This window comes from Miniopterus schreibersii (assembly GCF_964146895.1).
Source record: "Miniopterus schreibersii genome assembly, chromosome: 2".
NCBI classification, from domain to species: domain Eukaryota; kingdom Metazoa; phylum Chordata; class Mammalia; order Chiroptera; family Miniopteridae; genus Miniopterus; species Miniopterus schreibersii.
In genome coordinates, this window is record NC_138102.1 from 87,538,230 (window position 1) to 87,551,185 (window position 12,956).

Below are 12,956 nucleotides of genomic sequence, written 5' to 3' on the forward strand. Positions count from 1 at the left end.
TTCTAGGAAGCTCTTTATTTCACCATCTATTTTGAATGATAGCTTTGTTGGATAGAGTAGTCATAGTTTCAGACCCTTGCTTTCCTTGAATACTCCATGACATTCATTCTGGCCTGTAGAGTTTCTGATGAGAAATCAGCTGGCAGCCTTATGGGTGCTCCTTTGTAAGTAATAGATTTCTTTTTTCTTGCTACCTTTAAGATTCTTTCTTGAATTTTTGGCATTTTAATTATGATATGCCTGGGCATGGGCCTTTTTGGATTCTACTTGCATGGGACTCTGTGCCTCCTGAACTTGTGTTACTTTTCCCTTTACCAGGTTAGGAAAGTTTTCTACCATTATTCCTTCAAACAGGTTCTCTATCCCTTGGTCACTTTCTTTACCTTATGGTACTCCTATGATGTGAATACTGTTATGTTTCATGTTGTCCCACAGCTCCCTTAAGCTGTCCTCCTGTTTTTCAATTGTTTTCTTCTTTTTGGTTGCCTGATTTTTTCTACCCCGTCTTAGAATTCTTCGATCTGATCCTTGATTTCCTGTAATTTGCCATTTATGCTTTCCAATATGTTCTTTTTTACTGCTATGTAATTCTTCATTTCTGACTGGTCATTTTCCATAGTTTCTATATCTTTCCTCATGATGTTGAACATCCTTGTGATCATTATTCTGAACTCTGTATCTGATAGATTGCTTATCTCCATTTCACTTAGCTCATCTCCTGGAGAATTCTCTTATTCTTTCATTTGGGCCTTTTTGTTGTTATGTTTTCTTCTCTCCATTTTGGCTGCCAATCCGGGTTTATTTCTATGTATTAAGTAGATTTGCTATGACTCTCAGTCTTTTTGGATCATCTCTGGTGCAGGATAATATCAGATGCTGTTTGTGACTGGCTCTGAGTATGCTGTTTGGAGTGTTCAGCAATCCACAGCTTGTGGCTCCCTCTGCTGAGGCTGAGTGTGTGGGAAAGGACCAATATGTGCACCAAGGACTGTTTTCCTAGCCCTCAGTCCAGAAGCAGATCAGGGAAAGACTCAAAGCATCCAGAGATATGCCTCTGCCTTAGGCTGATTGTTATTCTGAGTCTTTTAATGAGCCTCTGGCTGTAGACCACAGCAAGGAATCAACTACACAGTATGGGACAAGAGGTTTTCCAACAAGGTGAGGCAATTCCTTCCCCTACTCCCACTCGGAAGCAAGTTGCCTGGATGGGAAAAATCTGCCCAAGAAAGATGTCCTCTGCCATATGGGGAATGACTCAGCACAGGTATCCAAGCTCTATCGCCAGAGCTCCCAACCCTAGATTCCCCTCACACAGCTCTAGTCTGCTCTGCCCTCCCTCTGCTAAAACTCAAGGTGAATGGCTGGACATGAAATTTTGTGTTGGCCCTTTAAGAGTGTTCCTGCACTTCCTGCTCCCTCTCTGGCCGACAGAAACCACCACTGCTTTTCACAGCCAGATGTTATGTGGGCACCTTCCTCAGTTCTGGTCCTCTGGGCTGGAAAGCCCAGCTTGGAGTTTAGATCCCAGAGTTCTCAGTGTGAACCCCTGCACAGCCGAGATATTCCTCAGGAACTTCAGCTGCTGCCTGTGGGAGCCTGGCCTGTCCTCTCACACCTCTGCACTTCCTACCAGTCTCTATGTGGTCTCCACTTTACATCCTTGGTTTTAAGGGTTCTCTCCAGCTAGTTTTCAGTTGATTATTCAGAATGGTTTTTCTATATTTTAGTTGTAATTCCTGTTTGGTCCTGGGAGAGTGTCAGTGTAGCTTCCACTTAATCCACTGCCATCTTGGAATCTCCTTATGTATTTTTTTCGCCAATTTACAGATAGGGAAATGGAGACCAAGCGGGCTTTAAATAATTTGTTCAAAGTTACACATCCCATAGCTGTGTTTTAAACCTTGAGGCTTATTCTAAGGCCTGCGTTCTTTATACAGGCTAACTTCTAGAATTTTCTCTCTAGTACAGGTTGTCAAAAGCCCAGGGACTTAAACACTGCTGAAGCTGTTACATATTCACTAACTCACATGGTACCTCTACAGTAGAAATGTCGTGACATCTAGCAAGCAATAACTAGCTCACTAACTTTATAAGCAGGTTCACAATGACTTTTTGGTGTTATTTGTGTCACCCATTACCAATAAAGATGCTCAGAAGCTCAGCAAGGCATATGCTATGACAGTAAACTTTCCCAATTTCATTTTCTAATTTTCTCTCCAGTATGAAATCTCTTATATTGAATAAGGTGAGAATTCTGGCTTCTTAGTTATAGCCTTATAGTCATAGCCTTCTTCTGTCTCTTCGTATAAGCCCTGAAAATTTCTTCTTATCAAGGATAGTGTCTGATATTTTATGGTTTGGGGCTGGAATTGTGGGTGGGATCATTTAAAAACCCTGTGTTCTAATTGGTTATTGCTGGTGTTTCGAGTTTTTAAAAAATAAACATTTCTTCCGTTAGTATACCTACCCATTTCCTAATTCTTTACTAATATACTAGTTTTTTAATTAGTCTCCTGGAAGGTTCTGGATATCAAGTTTTATAAGCTGAAAATTATAATAACTTTATCTCTTAGTGTCTAATAGCCATGACTCTTGTTTATTTTTTGCTTCACACTGGAACTTTCAAAACATTATTAAGTATCAATGGCTGCAGCAGGCATCTTGAGTTCCTCTGATGTTTCATCATTAAGTATTTTGCCAGCTTGAAATAAATATAACTATATTCTTGTTTTAAAATAAGGAAAACTAATTGAATTTTATCAAAACACTTAGCATTTACTGAATTAAAAAAGAAAAGTTGACCTATTAATCTATCATTTAATAGCCAAAGAAGTGTGGGAAGATGGAAATCAGCCTATAAATGAAGGCTCAAAAGAGCTCAAAGGAGAAGTCCAGGATGAAAATGTAAATTTGTGTGTTGTCAATATACAGTCATATTTAATACCATATGACCAGGGATCACCTAAATAGTGGGTGCATGTATTGAAGAAAAGCAAAGGACTGAGCCCTGGGACACTCCAAGTTTTTAGAAATCATGAAGATGAAGAGAAATGAGTGCTCAATAGGGACTAAAGACACCAACAGAGTGCGGTGTCCCAGAATCTAAGGCAAAAGGTTTCAAGGATGAGGGTGCTCAATACTGCTAATAAGATGAGGACTGAGAGTTGACATTGGATTTAGCAAACTGGAAGTAACCGATGACTTTGACAAGGGCAGTTTCAGTTGATTAGACGCACAATTTCTGATTGAGATGAGTTCAAGAGAGAATGAGACAATCATTCTTACGTGGGGCAAATCCCACCCATTTCTACCCCTAGAAGAGCAAGTGTCACAAAAGCTCAGTAAACCAAGGTTCTATTCTCTACATGACAAGAGAGAGAGATACAGAGATAGAGATAACCAAACATAAGCTTAAGAGGTGAAAAGAAGTAGAGGTTAAGAGTGTAAGATTTGATGCCAGAATCCCTAGATTCAAATTCCATATCTATCACTCACCAACTTGTAAAGCCATTTAGAATCCCCAAGTCTCTGTTTTCCCTTCTATAGAATGAGGTAATGATACTTTCTTCAAAGGGTAGTTGTGATGTTTTAATTCTTAAAAATGCACTTAAAGCTCTACACAAATATTGACTCTTCTCACTTAAAAAAAAGTCACCTGAAACATTTTCTTTCCTGTTCTTTGTCTTGTCTTTGAGCTTTATGATGATGAAATTCAGATTTAATTAAAACATAAACCACTTTTTCTATATAGTTTCTTATGAATCCTAAAGGACTTCGAGAGGCCACTATGGGACTATGAATCTCTTTGGAGTTTACTGTTTTCAGTTTCATCTAAAAATTAATCTAGTTACAATTAATCTATATAGATTACATAAGAATATGTAAGTAAGAGTGGAAATCGAAAACTATGGTTTTGAAAAGTTTTGCTGTACATCAGGGGTGGGAAATGTCCGGACCGCAGGCCATATATGGCCCTCAAAATCATTTGGTCTGACTGCCAAGGCAATCACAGGCAGGACTCAAAATTCAGTAAACTCAGTTAAATGTCTGACTCTGCCAAGGCAACCGCAGGCGGGACTCAAAATTCAATAAATTCAATTAAATGTCTGACCAAATATAACAGGCTAATTTTTAAATGGATAATTTTGTATGGTCCACAAATGATGTTATAAATATCCAAATGGCCCTTGGCAGAAAAAAGGCACCCCACCCCTGCTGTAAATGAAGCAGTGCAAGGGGATAACAGAAGGGAAAATGTCGGCCAAAGGAGGCTTGTCATTTGTTTTTTACATAAAATAAATTCAGCATGTTTATATGCTGTTGGGAGCAGGGAAGCAGGGAAAAGTGATGGTGGCAAAAAAGAGATAGGATGATAGCTGGAGTGATATCACTGAGCAGGTGAGAGATCTGTGGTACAAATGAAGGGATTAACCTTAGGTAAGAATAAGGGCAAACCATGCATGCAAACAGGAAGAAAAAGAATGAGCAAAGATACAGGCAGGTGGGAAGCTTTCTTGGAGGAAACATGTGGAAATCCTCTTCTGATTGCTTCTCTTTTCTTTTTGAAATAGGAAGATAAGCTCATTAGCTGAGAGTGAGAATGGGGGGAGAGAGATGGTAGAGATTTGAGGAAAGAGTGGAAAGTGTGAAACAGTTATCTAACAGATGTTCCTATAGTTGTCACTTGTGCATGTATTTCTTTTATAAGGTTAAAACAATAATAAATTTAAAACTCGTTTAGTTTCACTCTATTGCCTTCATAATAAATATAAATTGATTAGCATCATACATATTAACTTCATTTGTTTTCTTCATAAACCTTAATCTCATCTCCTGTCACAGTCTCATTACAATCTACATTCCATCTTTATCAATTACTTAAGAATTCTCAAAAGGCATTGTTTAATGCTCCCTGTGGCAGACTGTATTTTCCAAAGATGACTTCAGTAATATAGGGTGTCTCCAAAAAATGTATACACACTTTAATAGCTGACAGCTCAATTTTGAAAATGAAATGTATTTTAATTAACACTGCTTTTATAATTATATATATCCCATTTGACATGTTTTTCTGTATTGCAGACTTCATAAGTAGAGTTTACTTCCCCAGCCCATGAATCTGTGACTGTTTTGATCAATAGAATGTGGTAGAAATTACAGGGTGCCAGTTCTGGCAGTAGCCCTTAACTGGCCTGGCAGTTTCTGTCACTTGTGCCTTTTGGAATTCTTTTTTTTTTAAAAATATATCTTTATTGATTTCAGAGAGAGGAAAGGAGAGGGAGAGAGAGAGATAGAAACATCGATGATGAGAGAGTCATTGATCAGCCTGCAACCCGGGCATGTGCCCTGACTGGGAATCGAACCCAGATCGCCTGGATCCTAGGTCGACGCTCAACCGCTGAGCCACACCCGGCCGGGCGCCTTTTGGAATTCTTGCTCTTGGAATACATCATCTTGGAAGTGAAGCACCATGCTGTGAGAAGCAAAAGCTACAAGAGTCATGTGTAGGCCTTTTGATAGGCAGTCCCAGCTGGGCTCCCAGCCAACAGCCAATTATCAGGTGCCAGCTGTATGAGTGAGTCATCTTGTAATTCCCAGCCCAGTCAAACCTTCAGATGACTGAAGCCCAGACAACATCTGACTGCAATCACATGAGAGACACCAATTAAGACTCTCCTGGGTGAACCCAGTCAGTCCACAGAATTGTAGGAGAGAATTTGTTATTTTAAGCCCCTAAGTTATAGGGTAGTTTGCTATGCAGCAGTGGATAACCAGAACTATTGAGTGCTGATGTGGTAGGGAGCAGTTGTCCTAGTAATAGTGGTAGTGGTTGACTGATAGTAGTTCTAGGTAAAATCATGGCTCTGCCACTCCCTGTCTATATGACCATGGCAAGTTAAACTCCTGAATTTCATTTTTCCATAAATGGGGATAGTAATAATCACCTCACCTGACACAGTTCCTGACCTTAGTTAATTTTTAAAAAGAGTAAATGTTTCTGCCCATCACCTTAGGTTTTAGCTTTGGCTCACTGAGGAAAGAACTTTCTCGCCTACCATTTTACCCTTTCTCCTTACATCCACATACCAGTTCCTCCCCATGAGAAGACTTGTTAATAATACAACTTGTTGGGCTTACATTTTACTAGTGCATATAGTTATTGCATTGCAGGTTATGTCTCTGTGAGCATAACCTGTTTTGTCTGTAACTAAATAGATGAGGAAATTCCAGCTAGCCTTGCCAATGTTAAGTGTACTCACAGACTGCCCCCACAGACCCAGTTGTATCTAAGACAGAGATAAGGAAACATAAGAAGCTACTTTACAGTCTTAGGACAAAGCAGTGTTCCCTTATCAAGCTTTAGCAGATCATTGAGTACTTATGAAAAGTAGCGTTTTATTTCTCATATGGCTACTAATCCTTTTTGTTCATGGCTTCTCCAATAAAAGAGAGAAGTATAAATGGTTTTAAGAACCAAAGTCTACCCCCATAACCCTATTAAACTCTTGCTGTTTCTTAGAATTTGTTCAAGCACTGCCTCCTCTCAAATGGCTGACTTTATGCTCTCATACGAGTTAAGTTCCCCATACCTGAGTTTCCATTTCTTTTTATGCAGAACTTATATCACTTCTCATATTCATATTTTAGGTTGACACTTTCTCCCAATAATCAGTGAACCTCTTTAGAACAAGGGAAAGAAAGTTCTTCCATTCAAAATGTGGCAGGGTCTCAATCAGTACTTGTGGAATGAATGAACATCTTGCATACATTATAAATTTTAAGGATACATGAGTATGTGTGTTTATGTATTTGTGTGCAACACTCTTCCCCCCATTCTTCCAACACAAATAGACAAAACCTAGATAAGAATTTTAAAGTTATACCCCAAATCCAGAAGTTAAGATATGAAGGGTACTACTTGAGTTAAATAGAAAACTTTTGATATTTTGTTATTTACTAAGAAAATAACGTGTTCATGTCATATAACAAAGGTTTTGCTAAGTGTTGGACAAACATTTTGAACTCGTAAGTAGAATATATACGGTTAATAGGTTTGATACTCTGAAATATCAGTTTTAAAAGCCTGTATAATAAATTATTACTAATGCTGCCAAAAAGCAATACTGAAATCTTAGTACTATTATTCCCCATATGTAATTTAATGCACTATAGGTATCTTGGTAAAATGAACAATAACTATACAGGAGTCACATATAAAAATATTTATTTATATACCTTCATCATCAGTATTGAGTTTGGCTTCCAGTTCCTCTATCTTGTTTCTTAATTCAAGCACTGAGAGTTACACTATATCTCTATTATTAAAAATATTTTGTTAATTATTATACAACTAAAAAATAACATGAGAATAACAAAGAGTAACCCACCATTACATCAGGAACAACTTACTATGAAACATCACTTATTGAATACATGGTTGAAAATCAGGAATCAGACAAATGGAGGTTTTGATAACCTAGTTCCAGAAGGACACTAACATGCACTAAAGTTCAAAGTCCCCCAGGTAACCACTAGAAACCCTTTACTCTTAAATATGATCCCAAGAAGTTGGTTATCTGGTTTCTCAAAGCCCAGCAAATTAGCTGCATATTATATATAAATAGCTAGGGAAACAGATAACAACTGACAACCAAAAACAAAGAAGTAAAAAGAAACACTAATTAAAAAATACACACACACCATTCCAGAGATTATCTACTTACAGCATCAGTAAATAGTACATTAATTATCAAAATATGATGACAGAACCATGTATTCAATATATATTTTTGAATGCCTATTATGTTCAAGGCACTGTGCCAAGTGCTGAAAATACTACAGTGAATAAGTGAACAGAACACTAGCAATAGCAGCACTAACTTCCACTGAGTGCTTATTACAAGCCAGTGCTAAGAGCTTTACATACATTTTATTTAGTCCTGGGAACAAGTACATGAGGTATGAGGTAACAATTTGTACACCAATCTTAGAGTTAAGAAAACAGAGGCTTAAAGAGGTTCATTAATTTGCTCAAGGTCATGCAGTTATTGAATAACAGCTGGGAATTTTTACATTTATATGGGATTCCTCTCAAGCACTTGCTCTTATACTCTACTGCCTCAGGGAATACAGAACCTGTCCTCGGCAAGCTTAACTTAGTAAGAACCAAACCAAGAACTAACCCAGCTATTAAAATAGTGAGCTTGGAGCTACCATACAGGAAGCACAGTAAGTTATAGAGACACACAGGAGGGTGTAATTCTCATGGGGCGTGTGGCTGGGGTTGAGGGCATCTTAAAAAAAAATACTTAAAATGTTTCAAAGACTTAATACAAAAATCTTTAAAAGTATTTTTAAAAGTATTTAGGAGGTGCATCATTTTTCAAAAATGTCACTATTTCTTACGTTTTGCTAAAGGAATGAAAGAAAAACAATTAAACGAGACCTTTGTAATTTGAAACAGAAAAGCCAAATTTGGTGGCACATCAAAACCAAGCGCATATTTTAGCATTACAGTATATGCACACACCACACGTCACTGGATTTGATCCTAAAGGAAGAACATCCTTCCTCAAAACCTGCCTATTTATGATACCAAATGCTTAATCAAATAAGCAAAGGAATCTTTCCTACAGAAGGTCTGAGACGCCGCCAGGCCTGCGCGGTGAGCCACGCCGCCCTGACGCCGCCGCCAGCGGCCCGCCCGGACCAGCGCAGCCCGCAGGGCGGCAGCGCGCCCCGTCCCCGCTCACTCCAGGCGGGCTTCCTCCAGGAACTCCGTCTGAGGCGGTCAGTGCTCACACCGTCGACGCTGTCGCCTCTTCCTTCCTCCATGGTGTCACATGAGAGACCTCCCACGCCCTCCCCTCCCACAGCTTGGAACACAAGAGTTGAAGGGACACCAAGAACGGGGAAAAGCTGTTAAAAGCAGGCGCCCTGGCGAACAGAAGCACAGTCGCCGGCGCCTCGCGGTGACGTCACAGGGCACGGCCAGCTGGAGGGCCAATGGGGGCGAGGCGAGGCGAGGCGAGGCGGGGCGCGGGGCGTCGCCTAAGCTTCGGGAGGCCCCCCGGGCGGGAAGCGCGATAGGAGGAAGGCCGGGGCGCAGTCCTCCTCGCGGACCCGGGAGCGGCGGGCGAGGGAGGGAGGGAGGGAGGGGGTGCGCGGGGCCGTGACTGAGCGAGAGGGGTCGCGAACTGCCGGCCTTGGTTGTTTTCCAGCACGGTGACCCGCGCCGCATGTTCGCCTTCTCTTAGCCCTCCCTTGTCTGGGGAAGTGCTGAGCCCGAGAAGGGCCGCTTCAGTTGACCGCACCCGAGGCTCTGGCGAGGGGTGTGTGAGGGGCAGACCTTAGGGCACTCCCCGAACCCTGACTCTGGGTTTCCAATCCAGATTATTCTTTGAGTTTAGGCAAATCTGAGAACTGTCCACAGCTATAACTCAAAGCTGCCCACTACAACTTGAAATTTCATTTTGTAATCGCCAATTTTGCATTCTGATATGTCTGCGATAGTACCACCCTGGCTCCCATTCACCTTTGAGTAGAAATATTCGCTGCCTTTATCTCTGACTTCTGTGGTGCATTTTCCAATCTCAGTCATTTGAGAAGTGTGAGCGTGGGACCATGTTTTCTCACAGTACAAGTAGCCTGTCTGGTAAAGAATTCCTTTATTCTGTTTACTGCTTCATTCAGTGCGGAGAGGAGTGACCGTGGTCAGTAAATATGTATTGGCTATACATGCCTGTAAAACAAAACTCTCATGTTTTCTGTTGACCAACATGTTTTTGGAAAACTGATAATTTATGGAAAAAATATTAGAAACTGACAGCAAAAATTTATAATAAAATAAACTGTAGAATGGTTCCCAAGATACATGCTGGAGCTAAGGAAAGCCTTCATCTAGAAAGTGGGTTTTGAAAGAGATTTTGGAAATTTGGAGAATCTCTCTTGGAGGTTTTAAGCATGGGAGCAGTTTGGAATTGAAAATAAATATAGTTGCACATTAGACTGATGGTGTGTTTAATGACCAAAAACACACCCAGATTTAGAGGCAAAATACTTTGAAGCAATTTGTGGAATCAGTTCAATTAACAACAATTGAGGGTTTGTGTACAAAGTGATGTGTAAGAGATAAATATATTCACCGCTTTCAAAGAGCATACAGTTTCACTGAAAAGAGGTGTCATTCGAAAGAATTCTTGTCAGTATGTAAGTCATGTGGTATGGCAAAATCCTGTGGTATTTCCACTTCTGAGCTCAGCCGGAGGCAGACTGTGGGAAGCAAGGTGTTGCTCTCTTAGGCACTCACCAAAGTTTATTCTTTGGCATAGTGGCTTTCTTTCTTCCTTCCCCAGCAAGGCTTCTTAGTTCTCTGACAGACTGAGGGGGTGAGGGTGGGAGTGCACTGGGGATAGTAGATGGGTAGTTATGTATTTTTCTTGCAAATCTTTGTGATTCATACAAAAATCATAGCTTTTGAAATATCAAAAAGCAAGAATTGATGTTTTTGTTCTCTGGTTTCTTTGTAGAACCCCCTACTCTTTTGGGTCAGGAGAGTCAAGAATCCTCTCCACTTCTAATACTTCCAGATCACTACTCTTCCAACCTCATGTAAAAATACCCCACTCCTCTGATATGCATGCCTTCCTCCTGTGACACTTTCTACTCCTTGCTTCACTCAGACTTGTTACTCCTTTTCTACTGACTTTGATAATGAAAGTGGCCTTTCCACCATCACCTCCCCCTTCAATTTGAAACTCTCACTTTAACCTCCACTCCAATTCCACAGCTATATTGTTAATCCTGTCATCAGAGTGGCTTTAGCTCAAAAACCTTAAATTTAAAAACCACTGTCTACCAAAGCCGTATTTTATTAACTAGGATGTTGTCTGTGCAACATGCAAATGCTGGCTGGGACTCCTGTCCCTTATTTCAAAGATGTTGCTTCTTTGATAGCACTCTAGCAATTTGCTCTTTAGCTGGTTTCCAAATTTGTCTTCTAAGTTTAAACAGGACAGACTGGGAAGGGGGTGGGAGAGGGTGCAGAGAACACTTTCCTCTACTAGTCACTGTTTCCTCCAGTTAATAATCTCTAGGATGAACAAACTCTTTCTTCACATGACAACATTTTGCACAATGCATTTAAAGACATTATTTGGAGTTTCTTTTTTTAAAAATCTGATCTATGTTCTTAAAATATATTCTTATTCACCTTTCTGGTTCTGTAAAATATATTGTGAATAGAAAAAATTTTTTGAATAAGCATTTCTGTTGCTAAATACAAAATGGGAAAATCCATTAGGAAGTCCACTTAAAAACACCTAGACTTGAATTTAGCAAGAAAAGTCCAGAAAACTGGTTTCTGATTTCTAGCTAACAAGCCCTAAGGCTGGCTTTTTTAGCTTATGCTAATACCTATGAAGGCAGAGAAAGACTAAAGCTCATACTATTATCAAAATCTAGGACTTATGATCTATTTGCCAGTATCTTGGGGAATTTTCTATCATCAAGCCAATGGAATTATAATAAAAGACACTAAAATCGTTAAGCAGCTAAAATCAGAGGAAATCTATAAAGACCATTTATCCTTCTCTACCAACCTCTGTTTAGGAAGGACAAGACAGATGTCTGGCCTAACCACCACTCTCCTGTACAGGGTTCCTCCTTTTTGAGGCTAGTGTGTGACTTCTTTCATACTGTTCTCTTCCATCTTGGGAGCTACTTCTCTATATCTATTATAAAGATGATAGTAGCATGCATAGTATACACCTCAGGAATGTGTGAAGTTAAAATTAATCCATATAAAAGCACTTAGAACACTACTGGTTCAGAGTGGTGCTACATAAACATTACTTCTACAGCTAGTCACCTCCTGGAGGCACTCCCAGAAAACTACCCAGTACCCAGGGAGGACTGTCTGTAGAGTCAAAGTGACTAAAAACCCTGGTAGCAGTAAATATTGAAAACTCTTGTTTTTCACACTCTATTATATTTGTTGAGTCTCAGAGTCAAGCAGAGCTAGGTGAAAGGCCTCTGGACAATGAAAACTGAGCGAAGAAGCTGTGATATTAATTTGATCAGCTTGACTGATCAAGTGCCCAGACATTTGGCGAAATATTATTTTGGGTGTGTCTGTGTCTGTGTGGGTGTTTCTGGAGGAAATTAACATTTCAATTTTGACCAGTAGACTGAGTAAAGCAGGTTGGTCTCCCAGCTTTAGGGTGAAGACCAAAGTAGAACAAAAAGCCTGAATAAGAGGGAACTCCTGCCTGGGGACTTTAGTATGTTGGTCTTTTCTGCCTTGGGGCTCAAGACTGCAAGGGGCTCTTCCTGGGTCTCTAGCCTGCTGGCTTTCACAATGGAACTGACACCGTTGGCTCTTCTGGTTCTCAGGCCTTCAGGCTTGGACTGGAACAAACATATCAGCTCTCCTGGCTCTTCAGCTCACTGACTGCAGATCCTTGGGACTTCTCAGCTGTAGGAAAAGGCCAGCACACAACAAATGAACTCTGAAGGAGTTGGGTAGCAGGCTCCCCAGAATCGCAGATGTCCCCTTGAAAACGAGGGAGTAATTTCTGCCAGGAACTGAAAACAGATCCTTATTGATCTGGGAAGCTTGTCCCCAGGAGAGTTACGGCCTTAAGGACAAATGTGAAGCATTAGCACAGAACAAAGGCACTTGTCCATGCGCATTTTATAGTTCCTACTGATCACTATCTCTCACACCTGCCTTTCTGTGGCTCACAATAAAAATCACTGGATGGTGAGGAGAGTTGTTGCAGAGCCTCCACCTAAGTTGTCTGCATCTCCACCTAAATTCTACATTCTCCGTGTCTCGAGTTTTCTTCGCGTCCAGTGAGCACAACACTCAGCCTCTGTAATCATTGGGTGAGTTATAAGCCCATGAATATATTTGAGGCCAAGTAAATCAATCAATGTGTGAGTGTGAGTCTATG

The 12,956-nt window shown here is 40.4% G+C and overlaps 1 long non-coding RNA gene across 1 annotated transcript; it reads left to right on the plus strand.

Moving 5' to 3' along the window:
- The first annotated feature begins 9,184 nt into the window (after nucleotides 1–9,184).
- Nucleotides 9,185–12,822, plus strand: LOC308552216. Its single transcript, XR_013998116.1, has 2 exons — nucleotides 9,185–9,332; nucleotides 12,394–12,822. It is a non-coding gene; the product is annotated as an uncharacterized lncRNA (long non-coding RNA).
- Nucleotides 12,823–12,956: the final 134 nt, after the last annotated feature.